We start from the raw sequence: 17,104 nt of genomic DNA, 5'->3' as shown, positions 1-17,104 counted from the left end.
ACATTCCATAGAATGGGGAAAAGGAAACACTATACGTCTCGGCATTTCCGGTTGCGAATTCTTGGCTGCGTAGTGTAACCTAACTTCCTAACTACGTTATAGTGACTCAATTTGACTACTGATATGATTAACTATATTTGAAAGTGGCAGACAACATATTAGGATACGGTGACATCGTTGCTGTAGATGGAAGTATGTTCTATTCTTAATAACCTTCATTTGCTCTTGCATGTTACAGTAAGTATCGTAGTAGGCAGTAAAATATCCCCATAAATAGCTGCCAGATCTGTCAAAAGTGGCGCCCAAGGCCCGTAAGCCCCGTTGTGCGATGTGTACTTGGTGATGGAAAACGAAAGTGAAGAAAATGTGCCCCACGTGCCACTGACTGAACAAAGAGACTAAACGTCGCTATACTTCCAGCATTAGTTACAATTTTAACACTATCACTATTACTATTATTGTTATCGTTTTAGATATGTGGTCCACCTGTACAGGTAAATGAAAAGGCTGTTTCCTTCTGTGCATACACGATTCGCGTCCCTTTATTTACGGAGCGTTCTCAGTTGTCTGTAGAACAAGTTAGTTGTTTGTATAACGTGTGTCTGTTCTAAGAGTCGTCAGGTGAAGTGCCTCTCGTGTTTCGTCAGACATGCTTCATTTCATTTTTGCAGAGAGTACAGACCGTTCGAACCAAACAAATACTGCTCGTCACGCCTGCTCAGTGTTGACGGAAGGGGTCGGTTTGTTTCTTACAAACATAATGGCTTTTAAAGCGGAATATTACGTGACTATTCGATAACTGGTCCAAAATTAGTGTACTGTTACATTAGGTTCAGAGATGTCCGCCCTCGGTAGCTGAGTGGTCCGGGTTCGACTCCCGGCCGAGGCACATATTTTCAAAAATGGTTCAAATGGCTCTGAGCACTATGTGACTTAACTTCTGAGGTCATCAGTCGCCTAGAACTTAGAACTAATTAAACCTAACTAACCTAAAGACATCACACACATCCATGCCCGAGGCAGGATTCGAACCTGCGGCCGTAGCGGTCGCTCGGCTCCAGACTGTAGCGCCTAGAACCGCACGGCCACTCCGGCAGGCACAAATTTTCAAGCCGGCATGGTAGCTCAGCGTGCTCGGTCAGAGGGTTAGCTACCCTCTATAATAAGAAACTGAGTGAACAGATCAACAAAGAACCTCAACGGATGTTGAGATTTTTTACACTCAGGAGCTGGGTGTTGTGTTGTCATAATCATCATCATTTCATCCCCACCGATGCGCAAGTCGCCGAAGTGGCGTCAAATCGAAAAACTTGCACGCAGCGAACGGTATATCGGACGGGAGGCCCTAGAAACACAACAGTTTATTTATATTCAGAGATGTGCATTAACATGGACGGTAAAACATGTTAAAAGTCTCGATTGTCACCTCTTCCTTGATTGACTTAACGTTCTAGTCTGTCACCTTCAGCTCCACTCAGTCGCTGCTGGAGTACAGATTATCCTTCGTGTTGTGTGGTTCCTGCTAAAACATATCGGTAAACCGAATGTCGTGCGAGATTAATCCTCGCAGTAACAGAGTACTTTCAATAAAGCGTACTACCACGTGGGAGGTCCACGTCTCCGTTGTAGTCGAATCAGCTGACAGCACTGGAGCGATAATAATAGTTCCACTGTGTGCGTTGTCGTTACGCGCTACGTTTTATTATTAAATGTTTATCAATCACGCGCTGAGGGTAGGTCGGAATTATGCAATGTCTTTAGTATTTGCGATGTATAGCCGGTTAATGCCAACACTTCGCACAGTTCTTTCACCATGTTGCCACAGGAAAACAGTCACATATGTTTATCATTATAACAGTCCGTTAAACATCAGTTCACTTTACGTCGTCGTCTTTAAGACAGTTTGGATGATATAATAAATGTTTCTTGATCAAATCACAGCACTGTTCATTTACTTAACATTTTGGTTTGTTCCACTTTCACGCAATTCTAACAGTTAGTGTCTCCACAGGAAATGGTGTCTGGTCGCCGGCTATTTGTTACAAGTTCACACAGTATGTAAAATCGTTACCGCAAACCCTCGATGTACTTTTAAGGTTTTACTGTTCACTTAATAATGCACAATCTCCTATTAACACAGCGGACGCACTGTAATTAATTGTTCCTCCGTGTATCACCGTCTTTCACGCCGAGCTTTTTGCAACGTTTCTCCACCCGCGAACCGGCCACGATACCACAACAACTCGCACGCTCTCTATCGATAGTCGTTCGCCCCCTCTCTCTGACACAGTACTTCTCCTAGCCTAACCAAAGATTTACTAGGCATATAAAATCAGATCATTCATATTCGTACAATATAATATATAAAACAGTAGCAAAATGAATGAAGAAACAATGTGACGTTTAACAAATAAAGAATAGTCGAAATAAATGATACATACGTACTATGACAAGGTAATGCACAAAAGAAAAATTTTTTATCGACTTTCGGGGAAAATAATGTCCTTACAACTGCTTTAGGAATACCGAACTACTTTGCAAAAGTTTATCTACGAACCTATACAAACGAGTTGTTAGAAGAGATATTCTTCCTGATCATTTTAATATTCATAGACGAAAATTAATTCCTCTGAACAACGGAACGAGCTACGAGAGTTTCAGTAATTTGGACAAGCTAAAAGCAGAAGGTACGGTAGCTGAATTCATCCATTTACACACAGCTATTAATGATGAAAAGTTATTTTTGCCGCATGTCCTCTATTAGATGTGATGATTGCCCGAGACAACAGGTGAATCATTCTAACATTCACAAGAATGGAACCACGTAAAATTTCTAGACAAGTGCTTTTTGGTTTAAATGTCTATGGGTGAGACAAGATGCAAATAAAACTTTACCACAGACCTGAGTGGCGAAAATGCACAAATCGCAAAGAAATTCAAGGGACGTTTTCAACACGCAGAATTACGGAATTGGTTGTCATACCTCGTCGAGTGTAGAAGAAAGTCTCTAGGTCTCCTCCGTCCGGGGACTGGGTGTTTGTGTTGTCATAATTTCATCATCATTCATGGAAAGTGGCGATACTGGATTGAGTAATGAATGGAATTTGTACGGGCGCTGATAATCGCACAGTTGAGCGCCGCACAAACCAAACATCCCCATCATCATCATCACCATCTAGGTCCCAAAGGTGCGCAGGATATGGCAGTTGTGTTCGGTAGTACACCAGGTTCAGAAGACAGACGTTTGAGATCTATAGGGAACTGCCAAGCTAATTTCGAGTGCGGTAAGACCACAAAACTTTCAGTTGCGTTTCTGTGTGTGGGATCATAATTCATGAGAAATCCACTATGGAATTTAGTTGGCGATGTGGGGGGGGGGGGGGGGGCTGAGAAGTGGTGGTGCAAGAGCTGTGACAATCTGTTAGGCAGGTTTAGCGCCTCGTAAATGAGGGAGCTGTGACCTACGAAGAAAATAAATCGTGTTAAGAAAGGTGTAAGCTTAGGGCGTATTGCTGTCATTAGCTATAGGTGATGAGATTGTGTTGTGTGTGGGGTACAAAAAGGTTGATCCTGTTCACGCAGTGCTGACCATTCCTTTCAACGATAGACTTGATCATCCCCACACATTGCAGGTCTGTCTGCCCATGTATATCATCCTAATCGTATCCATAGACGTTGCATGGGTAGCTGTGGTAAACGTCACTCGAGGCTGCTTCTCCTATTTTCTTTTCGTTTAAGGACTAGGTGGATTTGAACTCAATATTAAAATGAGCATTAAGGTACTATGTTATTTATTTTCAAAGTGGCGGTGCATTCTAATACTTACTCCTGGATAATTGTTATGTAAATATTCTGTTAACGTATAAACTAAAACAAAAATAAAATAATGACAGCTATGAAGAGACGGGTCCTCCATGTAATTTATCCTTTTCTTAATTTGTGGTATTTCGGTTGTCATTTGCTTACACCTGTCATGTTTCAGGCACCGTTCTATTTGGTAGTCGTTTTCTACGTGTCTCTGAAACAAATGCTTTATTCCTGGATTTTTACCTGACTCAAGAAGCACGTCGGCGATGCAAAGGTATTCCTTCTTTCCGCGATTGGGACTTGACAACATTGTAGGATATGTCTTTCAACCATGTGACAGGCGAGTTACACCTACAGTAATACAGAAGTATCCTGCTAAATTATTACCCTGCTAGATTCTATTGATATTTTCACATTATTTCAGTTAAATACTCTGAATGAATTTAAGTTACGGTGTGACATCTAACTGTCATATGCATGTTTTTAGTCCCCGGGGGTTATTCAAGGCAGAAATTGCAACTACTTTCGTCTTTACATAGTGAATTACCTGTCTGGTAAAAATATAACAGAACTATCTAGTCCTAAAACTGTGTTCCAAAACTTTTACCTTTGTTACGCATCACTAAGAAAATGGGAATGGACTGAGTACCACAGTTGCTCGCTAGATCTGAGGAAACGTCATTGTATTGTTAATCCAAGACTGTGTTGTCTCTATGTTCCATTCTCGGAGAAGCCCAGCGCTTTATCCTTTATACGACAGCGCTACGGCCGTTGAGCTTCTTGAATGTGGCGAGTAATTCATGTCAAAATGATACTATATGAAGCGATATACCTATTTCCTGATGTAATTTCTTCGTTTGAACTTCTTACATACAGAGAACAAATTCCTCCACTTCCTTCACCAAAAATGGTTCAAATGGCTCTGAGGACTATGCGACTTAACATATGAGGTCATCAGTTCCCGTAGAACTTAGAACTACTTAAACCTAACTGACCTAAGGATGTCACACACATTCATGTCCGAGGCAGGATTCGAACCTGCGACCGTAGCAGTCGCGCGGTTCCAGAGTGAAGCGCCTAGAACCGCTCGGCTACAGCGGCCGGCCTTCCTTCACCCCTCTATTAAATCCAAAGTGAATTATATGTCACAAATATTAAATCTTTTCCCGTTTAAAGCTCCGTTTTCTAACCTATAAGCAATGCAACTCATAACCAAATTTGATTCCATAAGGAACTCTTGTGTTCAGTGACCGTTGATAAATTAAGGAAGAATACGAACGCTTGAATCAGCCGTAACACCATTGATTTTCTGTTATTCCTACACATCCAGATATCAGCTACAAATAGCTATCTTCAGTTCTGAAACGCAAGAAAATTACCGAATTAGAACTGATTTACTTAAAACAAAGTAAAACACCTCGTCAACATACTATTTGAGGGAGTTACCATACTACCAACTCGCAGGAGTACATGTCACCAAATGACTTCACTACTGTATAGACGGACGGAAACAGGTTGTCGTTTGCAACAAGTACAGCAGCCTCAGTTTGTGTCATGAAGTATAAGCACAAAATCAACTGACCCAGTTTGTTTCCAACATACAAAAAGTACTTTTTTGATAAATAAAATCAGGAGGTAAACCTGCATATCAGCTTCGAAATGCATCAAGAAATGCCAGTTTATAATGTGTTTGTTCTTATAATAGCGATGATGCGATCCACCAAATCTCACGCAAAAGATCAATAACAGGTTCCTATGACAGTCTTATATGAAGTTGCTGTATTATATCAAAAAATATTTAAAAAATTTGAAGATTGTCTTCAGAAAATATAACTCGACACCAATTTGAAAGTCGACAAAAGCTAAGCTCTAGAGTATTCGCTCGTATCACAATGATAAAGTGATCCACTAAGTACGTAATATAAGAAAAACATAAAGAGTTCATACAGATGGTTTTTATGATCTGTTAACATTATAGTAAAATACTGAAGACATATATGAGAAGCGTAATTTAACAAAGCTCATTTAGTGAAGTACAGAAACGTCCTCTACTGACGTAAATGACTTACGTAACGTATGGTGACGGTATCCGATAGACATTACGTCATGTAAGCGGCATCCAGTTCAGGCGGAACGCAATTCAGATCCCTCGGATACGTTTGATCACGATAATACGTTACTAACAAGTGCTTAAGCAAAGTCTATTATCAGAAGAAGATATACATTTAGTGGCGTTCTGACTGTTAAACTGAGACCTTTTGAGCTTATCACCAATCAGCGTATGAAGTAATCAGTTTTATGGGGTAAGCAAATTTACTATTTAACTTTAACTGCATGTTAACGAAATTGCTGTCTTCACTGGATACGTTGGACACAAAAGATAACATGCTTGACAGCAGCTGACGAAGGCAAGAAATAAATTACACAAGACGGCGCTTCGCAGAAAATTAAGTTGCGCCTCTCTTCAGTGTTTATTAAGGAATGTAATTTACAAATTCTTTTCATGAAAATTTTGAGTAAATTAACGCAGCTGTTAATTACGTCTCGAATACACGGGTCGAATTCTAATCACGCTTTTGTTTAATAATAATAAAGAAAAAAATTTGTAAGATGTATCATTCTACGTTATGAACAGTAATGACAGGGAAACAATATAACGTTTTCATGGCATTAGTAAATTAGTTAAGGAATAATGATCTAGAATGTTGCGGAGTTTCATTACTTAGGGGCTGCGAAAGTCATCGCTGAATTTTAAATGCTTAGTATTCTATATTCTTTATTCATACACTTTTTATTATTGATTTACATTTTCCAAATGCTACACATTTTTAACCATGTAAGGAATAAATTGCTGACAACAAGCCACATTCCTATCACACAGAAAATATGGGAATAGCTAGTATAAGCTGCTGTGAAGTGTATTTGGCAACCTATATGTTTCGTGAATAGTTTAGTGATTATATTCTCTTACTGAAGTCATCACAAAAATTAAATATGATTTCTCAACGTCACTTTCACAAGTGCATGGTGTATAAATAGTGTACTATGTTCTCCATGGTATCCTCCATCGGTGAAACGTATTTTCCACGTCGTTGCACAATGCATATAAAGCACAAGTTTTCAGCTGCAACTGTTATGAGTAATATTAAGAGGTATTTGTGTGTCACAGCCGATATTGTAGTCTGTTCATGGTGTTTACATCTGAATATTGCATCCTCACTAAAATTCAGTAGGTCAAAAGAGGGACAAAACATGTTCACTAGAACAAAAAACAGTTTCATGAGCAGACGCTATGTTAAGCTTACCTGTTACAGATATTTCAGAACCCATCACTGTTAACTGAATTTAAATACATAAAAATGCAACCAGCAACTTTTTTGAATAGTTATTAATTTTTCCATGAACCCGTTTTCTAACCTTTTCAGATTCATCTTCACGTGGTTTTATGGAAGTTACATCACTGTTTCCAGCATAATGCTGGGTGCTGGCTCTGTGACAAGAGTGTGTTCCATCTTATTGTCACAGAGCTCGCACTTAGCATTATGCTACAAACAGTGATGTAACTCCCAGAAAGTCACCTGAAGATCAATCTGAAAAGGTACGAAATCAGGTTTAGGGAATAATAAATAACTATTCAAAAAAGCGAATGGTTGCTATTTTAGGTCTTTACAGACGACATATTGCTGACGATGCTGATACAGTAATAAAATATTTGTGTAACCACCTGAGGCGAGATTTAGTGGACAGATGCTGCTTATGGTTACTAAAAATATATCTTATTGAAGTGTAAATGGTTTGTTAAGGGACATCTCAATAATCATTATTTTCATAGTCTTCACTAAGTTGAACATGATTTTGCAGGGATAAAAATAGAGAAACCACTACTATTTGCTCAAAGACCCCCACGACCGCCTTAGCTGCTGCATGAGAAACGGGGAGCCCATTGCAACGCCGTATGCCCTCCCCGAAAAGATGTCCCATACCTTGAGTCACAATATCGGATTTTCAACAGCAAGATACGTGTACACACCAACCCTTCAAATACATATGGACCATAGTGGACACTCAGCTTACGAGTATTGCAGCAGTTTCCATTGATGCGACAGCAGAGAGAGGTCCAAATGGCTCTGAGCACTATGCGACTTAACTTCTGATGTGATCAGTCGCCTAGAACTTAGAACTAATTAAACCTAACTAACCTAAAGGCATTACACACATCCATGCCCGAGGCAGGATTCGAACCTGAGACCGTAGTGGTCACGCGGTTCCAGACTGAAGCGCCTAGAACTGCACGGCCACAACGGCCGGCGCAGAGAGAGGAACTGGACACTGGTTCGCTAACCAACGGGACTGGACTCATTAGTGGCTGCATGTCGTCTCTTCAGGCGGCTCGCTGTATGATGGCACTCACTATGAAGGACGTATCCGTGTGTGGAGGCTCCTGGAGAGCGAACGTTGCCAGATTTCTTTCGTCATCATTGTTGCACAGTGACTACATTTTTGTTGCTACTATTAAAATAAAAGCTTAAGATGCTGCAACCAGCCTGTTGCCACACTGGGGGAGAGCCGGGTCGTGCCCAGCAATACTGACGATAGCAAATGGGCGTGACTGATGCAGCAACAGCTAGGCGGTTTCCACACCTTCAAAAGACGGACTCGTACCATACTTGGTCAGAAGTGGTACATCACACCATAAAGTAAGTATATAACAACTATACACCCACCATTTCTTCCCATAGGTATTCTAGTCTGGCAGCGCCAGCCACTAGAAGAGGGCGATACGTTTCTGCAAGCACCCACCACGAGTTTGAATCTTCAACGTATCCATTCCACCTAAGTCCACCTCCTTGTACTTGGCACCTTCCCACTGGCGAGCGCCTTTCAGTTCATAGCGGACTTCTGCCCTGGAGGGCAGCCATTCGAGTCCCTAGCAGTCCAGCCCGTACTCCCTATGCTTGTGCTGCCATCCTGTTGCCACGTGCCCTCGCTCACAGGGGCGAGTTCCACTTCTGAGGGTTGGCGTCCACTGCATGAATTAGGCAGGACTTCCGCGTCGCTGGAGCGCAATGACGAAAGCAGCTGCTTCGTGCACTGACAGTGCAGATGCCACCTCACGCATTCCGGGAACTGCATAGCCATTTGCGTCTCAGTTAGTCTCAGGCTGACTGCTAGCCTCAGTGGTCCACCACCTGCCATCCACAGAACGTGCCAGAGGGGGCGTTGTCGACACACACCATTAAGTACTAGGAGGGTAGCTTGAGTCTGAATAAAATCGCATGGCAATCGTAAACGGTTTTAATGGTTATATGAATGATATGAGTTAGTATGCTATGGTTATGAGTGTGTAAACTATTGTTTCGCTGCGCTGTCAATGTGTACGCTTTATTGCGTATTGTGGTAAATGGCATAGTCAGAGGCACAGACTGTTTCCAAATGGGAAACAGTTCAGTTGTTAATCAGATAGCGTAGTTGTCGGCAGATAAAGCGGAGACGAGTAGGCATTAGGGAGCTAAGAAGAAAGGGAGGTGGTTTTCACGCCTGCTAATCCTGTAATAGATTCAGCTAACCCTAATTGAATGACCTGCAAGCGGCAGCAAAGTTTGGGAGTTGGGTGGACCGTCAATTAATGCAAAGGGCAAATAAAAGATTCATATAGGAACTGCAAGATTTTATCAAATGTAGAGAAGGTTTAGAAACCGGGCAGAAGTTTTGAAGCAGGAGCTCTAGCATTGCTATTAATGTCGAACAGCACAACAATTTTCCTCGAGCAGTTAAGTGAACGAAGAAACCCAAGGAGACAGTAGAAAGTTTTGATGACAGAGGAGGAAAAGTTAATATGCAGACTTACGGGCTGGGAGGAGAGTAATAAGACAAATAGGATAGTACTCCAACATGGTGGACGTACGGCACTGCACATCGTTATGTCTAGGAGTGTTCAGAAGAAGTTGTACACGCCACCGTCAGATTGACTATGGGTTTAGAGGAAATTTATGTACATACAGGAGTGTGCGATGAGCGACGTGTATTTTTCGTTGACGTAAGGTATTACAGGTGTGGACGATTAGGGCACGTCCAGCAGCAGTGTCGTCAGCCTCAGTGTGAAAAGTGTGATGGCGTTGGACACAAGCGACATTACTGTAGAGGCGGAGAACAGCTTAGACAAATGGGCAAAAGGTGTGCGCAAAATGTGAATGGAAACCCCAAGTCCACTAAGCGGCGTTACCATTAAATTTTGATGCTACAGATAGGTATGCAGAGGCTGATAGTAGTGTAGTAGGAATTGTATGGGAGAAGACAGTTAAATATCTGCGGGAGACAGGGTCACACGTGTTAGCGGGATGTGTGAACTTCATAGAGAGGAAGCAATTAAGCTCACCTTCCTATAGTTTACGCGGCGTGTGTGACAGTGATGTAAATTCACTTGGTTCAGCAGTATTGGCTTTTCAGGTTGGGGCAGATAAATTTCAGTAACATGTAGAAGTAACGCCTCATGTGAAGTGAGATTAACGCACAGTCTGGGGCTGACTTTTTGTTCAAACATCACGCCATGACCTTCGCCGACAAACAGTGGAAACTAGAGGAAGACTTTTCCGGCTATGGGAATCTGTCACCAGTGGAGGGCTGCCACAAGATTCATCTATCTTAAGGGACAATAAAACTAAGGTTTATTCCCATTATATGATACCTGGAGGCACCAAGAAGTTGCTTTGGGTGATTTTGTTGCTGGAGATGCTTGTTGACATGTTGTGTGTAGTAGAGCCGCCAGAAAAAAATGATGTACTGACGTTTCATATTGTTTTGTTAGAAGAGGAACTGTATGTGTACAGGAGAGAGACTGTAGGAGAGTGATACATCTCTGTTTAGAATATGTTGATGCTGATTAGGTGAAGCTGACCGAAGAGTTGTTGGTAGCAAATTTATATATCATAGACAGAGGTGATTAAGACAAGTTACGTGTTTGGCATATTCATATGCAACTGATTTATGTCTGGAGGTAGAGCACATGAAAGGAGCGGAGAGTGTTGATATGAAATGGTTCTTGCTGGAATTAGAGGGTCAGTTTAATCTTCATGTCTAATTGCCAGCAACGTCCATGACGCAACATTGAATCCCAAAAGCGAACAAATTACCAAAGCACCAGGATATCGAAAAGCATACCATAAACCTCAGCATTTACAGCCAATTATAAATACCTTCGTTGACCATCAAGTAGCTGATGGAATATTAGAGGAGAATACTAGTCCACGGGGGGGGGGGGGGGGGGGTTGGGAGGGGGGTGTTAGCTGTCATGGTCACACCCAAAAAATCAGCCGATGATTGGAGAAAGTATTGGTTCTCTTGGAACTGTCATCTTCTAAATAGTAAAATGGTAACACATTCATACCCAACTCAAAGACACCATTGACAACTTTAGGTAGTTCCAGTAATTCTCTATGACTGTTAGATTTGTGGAGTGGATACTATGAGTTGGAGGTGGTTTCCGAAAACCGGTCAAAGATGATATTCTCAGTTGCTTGGGTCATTATCAGTACTGAAGGATGCCATTCGGATTAAAATATGCTCTAGTAACATTCAAAAAGTTGTTGGCCGGGGTTCTAAGGTGTCTGAAACCTCGTTGATATAAGTATGCTGATATGAAGGAGAATGTGCAATGGCTACAAAACGTTTTTGAAAGGTTAAATTCCACATGTCTGATTTAAGCACAGAGAAGTGTCATATTGCTGTGGTGGATGTTAGTTATTTAGGGCATAGAGGTCGTTGTGATGGGGTACAGACGGACGTGAGGATAGTACAAGCAGTACTAGAGTTTCTGACTCCTACAACAAGCAAGGACTGAAAGTCATTTTAGATGTTGGCCAATTATTATAGAGAATTCGTCAAGATGTTCACAGAAGCGACTCAGCCACTTATGCAGTTGCTAGAGAGGAATAAAATTGTGAAATTGGAGTGGGCAGAAAAGTGTCAAGCTGTGCTACAGGGGTAGAAAGAAGCTTTGATTCGAGTCTATGTTGATTTTGCTATACTACGGGAAAGAGTTTGTACTATCACGTAACACTCCCAGTCCCACGCTGGGGTGTGTTTTGAGTCCAGTCATAGACAGTGAAGAGCATTCTGTGGCTTACACTATTCAGTAGCTGAACAGCTAGGAAAGGAATTACTCCACATGGAGAAGGAGATGATAAGCTTAATGTACATGATCATATGATTTTGAGACTATTTGTAAAGGAAGAAGTTAAAGGTAGTAAATGGCCATACAGCAATGAAGAGATAGTTGGGGTTGAAGAAACCATGCAGCAGATTCACTAGATGGGCACTGAGAGTAAGTGACTTCGACAAAGAGGCTATTCGAAAGTCAGAGAAGAAGCATGTTAAGTGGTCTAGGCAGGAAACTTATGGTAGTAGAAGCACTGACCTTGTCGAGTAGCAGAGAGTGCAAGTTGCTGATGTTAAATACAAGCTGTATGCAACACAGCCACATTTATTGCATACTGCAGCTTGTTATGTAGGTGAACTAAGTTGATACAGTGCACTGTAGCACCTGGTAAGCTGAGAGAAGAGATGTTGAAGAAAGTACTGTATTGCGCAGTAAGGCGTTTGAAGGGTGACGAATTGAAGGACGGCAGAGTAATACTGATGTAAAACTAGGACAGAAGATGTAGACCAATATGTAAAAAACAGGAATGTGTAAGAATGTGTACTATGTCCAAAACAAGCAGGAATGAATCATCAGCAATTGCCATCACAAAAGCTACAACAAGCAGCTAAATATTTTGATTCATAATCAAAACGTCTTCGGTCCCGGGTTCGATCCCCGCCACTGCCTAAATTTTGATAAATAATCAGCATTGGCGGCCGAAGACTTCCGGCATAAAAGGTCAGCCTCATTCTGCCAACGGCCTTGTCAAAGAGGGTGGAGGAGCGGATAGAGGTTCAGGGCACTCTCTTGTCCTAGGGCTGGAAAATTGCCCATAAAGGCGGAAGAATCAGCAATGATCAAAGACATGAGGATGCAGAAAGCAATGGAAACCACTGCATTAAAGACACGTAACGTGTATCCACAGGACATGTGGCCTGTAATTGAAGAAGTGTCATGATGATCTCTCCATTGGCAAAAGATTCCGGAATAGTCCCCCATTCGGATCTCCGGGAGGGGACTGCCAAGGGGGAGGTTACCATTTCAGTGACCGGGTTGTTCTAATCAGAATCGACAGCAGATCAACGCCGACAACGTTAGTTCAGGTATACATGCCGACGTAGCAAGCTGAAGATGAACAGATAGAGAAAGTGTATGAGGATATTGAAAGGGTAATGCAGTATGTAAAGGGGGACGAAAATCTGATAGTCATGGGCGACTGGAATGCAGTTGTAGGGGAAGGAGTAGAAGAAAAGGTTACAGGAGAATATGGGCTTGGGACAAGGAATGAAAGAGGAGAGAGACTAATTGAGTTCTGTAACAAGTTTCAGCTAGTAATAGCAAATACCCTGTTCAAGAATCACAAGAGGAGTAGGTATACTTGGAAAAGGCCGGGAGATACGGGAAGATTTCAATTATATTACATCATGGTCAGACAGAGATTCCGAAATCAGATACTGGATTGTAAGGCGTACCCAGGAGCAGATATAGACCCAGATCACAATATAGTAGTGATTAAGAGTAGGCTGAAGTTCAAGACAGAAAATCAGGAATACAGAAATACAAGTCGCTGAGGAATGAAATAAATAGGAAGTGCAGGGAAGCTAAGACGAAATGGCTGCAGGAAAAATATGAAGAAATCGAAAAAGATATGACTGTCGGAAGGACAGACTCAGCATACAGGAAAGTCAAAACAACCTTTGGCGACATTAAAAGCAACGGTGGTAACATTAAGAGTGCAACGGGAATTCCACTGTTAAATGCAGAGGAGAGAGCAGATAGGTGGAAAGAATACATTGAAAGCCTCTATGAGGGTGAAGATTTGTCTGATGTGATAGAAGAAGAAACAGGAGTCGATTTAGAAGAGATAGGGGACCCAGTATTAGAATCGGAATTTAAAAGAGCTTTGAAGGACTTACGGTCAAATAAGACAGAAGGGATAGATAACATTCCATCAGAATTTCTAAAATCATTGGGGGAAGTGGCAACAAAACGACTATTCACTTTGGTGTGTAGAATATATGAGTCTGGCGACATACCATCTGACGTTCGGAAAAGCATCATCCACACAATTCCGAAGACGGCAAGAGCTGACAAGTGCGATAATTATCGCACAATCAGCTTAACAGCTCATGCATCGAAGCTGCTTACAAGAATAATATACAGATGAATGGAAAAGAAAATTGAGAATGCGCTAGGTGACGATCAGTTTGGCTTTAGGAAAAGTAAAGGGACGAGAGAGGCAATTCTGACGTTACGGCTAGTAATGGAAGCAAGGCTAAAGAAAAATCAAGACACTTTCATAGGATTTGTCGACCTGGAAAAAGCGTTCGACAATATAAAATGGTGCAAGCTGTTCGAGATTCTGAAAAAGTAGGGGTAAGCTATACGGAGAGACGGGTCATATACACTCCTGGAAATTGAAATAAGAACACCGTGAATTCATTGTCCAAGGAAGGGGAAACTTTATTGACACATACCTGGGGTCAAATACATCACATGATCACACTGACAGAACCACAGGCACATAGACACAGGCAACAGAGCATGCACAATGTCGGCACTAGTACAGTGTATATCCACCTTTCGCAGCAATGCAGGCTGCTATTCTCCCATGGAGACGATCGTAGAGATGCTGGATGTAGTCCTGTGGAACGGCTTGCCATGCCATTTCCACCTGGCGCCTCAGTTGGACCAGCGTTCGTGCTGGACGTGCAGACCGCGTGAGACGACGCTTCATCCAGTCCCAAACATGCTCAATGGGGGACAGATCCGGAGATCTTGCTGGCCAGGGTAGTTGACTTACACCTTCTAGAGCACGTTGGGTGGCACGGGATACATGCGGACGTGCATTGTCCTGTTGGAACAGCAAGTTCCCTTGCCGGTCTAGGAATGGTAGAACGATGGGTTCGATGACGGTTTGGATGTACCGTGCACTATTCAGTGTCCCCTCGATGATCACCAGTGGTGTACGGCCAGTGTAGAAGATCGCTCCCCACACCATGATGCCGGGTGTTGGCCCTGTGTGCCTCGGTCGTATGCAGTCCTGATTGTGGCGCTCACCTGCACGGCGCCAAACACGCATACGACCATCATTGGCACCAAGGCAGAAGCGACTCTCATCGCTGAAGACGACACGTCTCCATTCGTCCCTCCATTCACGCCTGTCGCGACACCACTGGAGGCGGGCTGCACGATGTTGGGGCGTGAGCGGAAGACGGCCTAACGGTGTGCGGGACCGTAGCCCAGCTTCATGGAGACGGTTGCGAATGGTCCTCGCCGATACCCCAGGAGCAACAGTGTCCCTAATTTGCTGGGAAGTGGCGGTGCGGTCCTCTACGGCACTGCGTAGGATCCTACGGTCTTGGCGTGCATCCGTGCGTCGCTGCGGTCCGGTCCCAGGTCGACGGGCACGTGCACCTTCCGCCGACCACTGGCGACAACATCGATGTACTGTGGAGACCTCACGCCCCACGTGTTGAGCAATTCGGCGGTACGTCCACCCGGCCTCCCGCATGCCCACTATACGCCCTCGCTCAAAGTCCGTCAACTGCACATACGGTTCACGTCCACGCTGTCGCGGCATGCTACCAGTGTTAAAGACTGCGATGGAGCTCCGTATGCCACGGCAAACTGGCTGACACTGACGGCGGCGGTGCACAAATGCTGCGCAGCTAGCGCCATTCGACGGCCAACACCGCGGGTCCTGGTGTGTCCGCTGTGCCGTGCGTGTGATCATTGCTTGTACAGCCCTCTCGCAGTGTCCGGAGCAAGTATGGTGGGTCTGACACACCGGTGTCAATGTGTTCTTTTTTCCATTTCCAGGAGTGTACAATATGTACAACAACCAAGAGGGAATAATAAGAGTGGACGATCAAGAATGAAGTGCTCGTATTAAGAAGGGTGTAAGACAAGGCGGTAGCCTTTCGCCCCTACTCTTTAATCTGTACATCGAGGAAGCAATGATGGAAATAAAAGAAAGGTTCAGGAGTGGAATTGAAATACAAGGTGGAAGGATATCAATGATACGATTCGCTGATGACGTTGCTATCCTGAGTGAAAGTGAAGAAGAATTGAATGATCTGCTGAACGGAATGAACAGTCTAATGATTACACAGTATGGTTTGAGAGTAAATCGGAGAAAGACGAAGGTAATGAGAAGTAGTAGAAATGAGAACAGCGAGAAACTTAACATCAGGATTGATGGTCACGAAGTCAATGAAGTTAAGGAATTCTGCTACCTAGGCAGTAAAATAACCAATGACGGACGGAGCAAGGAGGACATCAAAAGCAGACTCGTTATGGCAAAAAAGGCATTTCTGGCCTAGAGAAGCCTACTAATATCAAATACCGGCCTTAATTTGAGGAAGAAATTTCTGAGGATCTACGTCTTGAGTACAGCATTGTATGGTAGTGGAACATGGACTGTGGGAAAACCGGAACAGGCCGGCCGAAGTGGCCGTGCGGTTAAAGGCGCTGCAGTCTGGAACCGCAAGACCGCTACGGTCGCAGGTTCGAATCCTGCCTCGGGCATGGATATTTGTGATGTCCTTAGGTTAGTTAGGTTTAACTAGTTCTAAGTTCTAGGGGACTAATGACCTCAGCAGTTGAGTCCCATAGTGCTCAGAGCCATTTGAACCATTTGAAAACCGGAACAGAAGAGAATCGAAGCATTTGAGATGCGGTGCTATAGACGAATGTTGAAAATTAGGCGGACTGATAAGGTAAGGAATGAGGAGGTTCTACGCAGAATCGGAGAGGAAAGGAAAATGTGGAAAACACTGATAAGGAGAAGGGATAGGATGATAGGACATCTGCTAAGACATGAGGGAATGACTTCCATGGTACTAGAGGGAGCTGTAGAGGGCAAAAACTGTAGAGGAAGACAGAGATTGGAATACATCAAGCAAATAATTGAGGACGGAGGCTGCAAGTGCTTCTCTGAGATGAAGAGGTTAGCACAGGAAAGGAATTCGTGGCGGGCCGCATCAAACCAGTCAGTAGACTGATGACCAAAAAAAAAATGGATGGCTATTATAGGTCCTATTTAAATGCACCTGTCAGAAACTCTTACGTTTTGACGATTATGGACCGTTTCTCGAGGTACATGGAAATTATCACCACTCCTAATCAACAAGCAACTACAGAGGTACATGCCATGGT

The 17,104-nt window shown here is 43.1% G+C and overlaps 1 protein-coding gene across 1 annotated transcript in view; it reads right to left on the bottom strand.

Annotated features, from left to right (window-relative positions):
• LOC126251866 (glycine receptor subunit alpha-3-like) overlaps positions 1-17,104 on the bottom strand; it is a 718,212-nt gene that overhangs the window by 601,556 nt on the left and 99,552 nt on the right. The gene's annotated exons all lie outside the window — the stretch shown is intronic.

Source organism: Schistocerca nitens, chromosome 4, assembly GCF_023898315.1.
Source record: "Schistocerca nitens isolate TAMUIC-IGC-003100 chromosome 4, iqSchNite1.1, whole genome shotgun sequence".
Taxonomy (NCBI): Eukaryota; Metazoa; Arthropoda; class Insecta; order Orthoptera; family Acrididae; genus Schistocerca; species Schistocerca nitens.
Note: the sequence above shows the minus strand (reverse complement) of the source record. Positions and strands in the feature narration are given on the sequence as shown.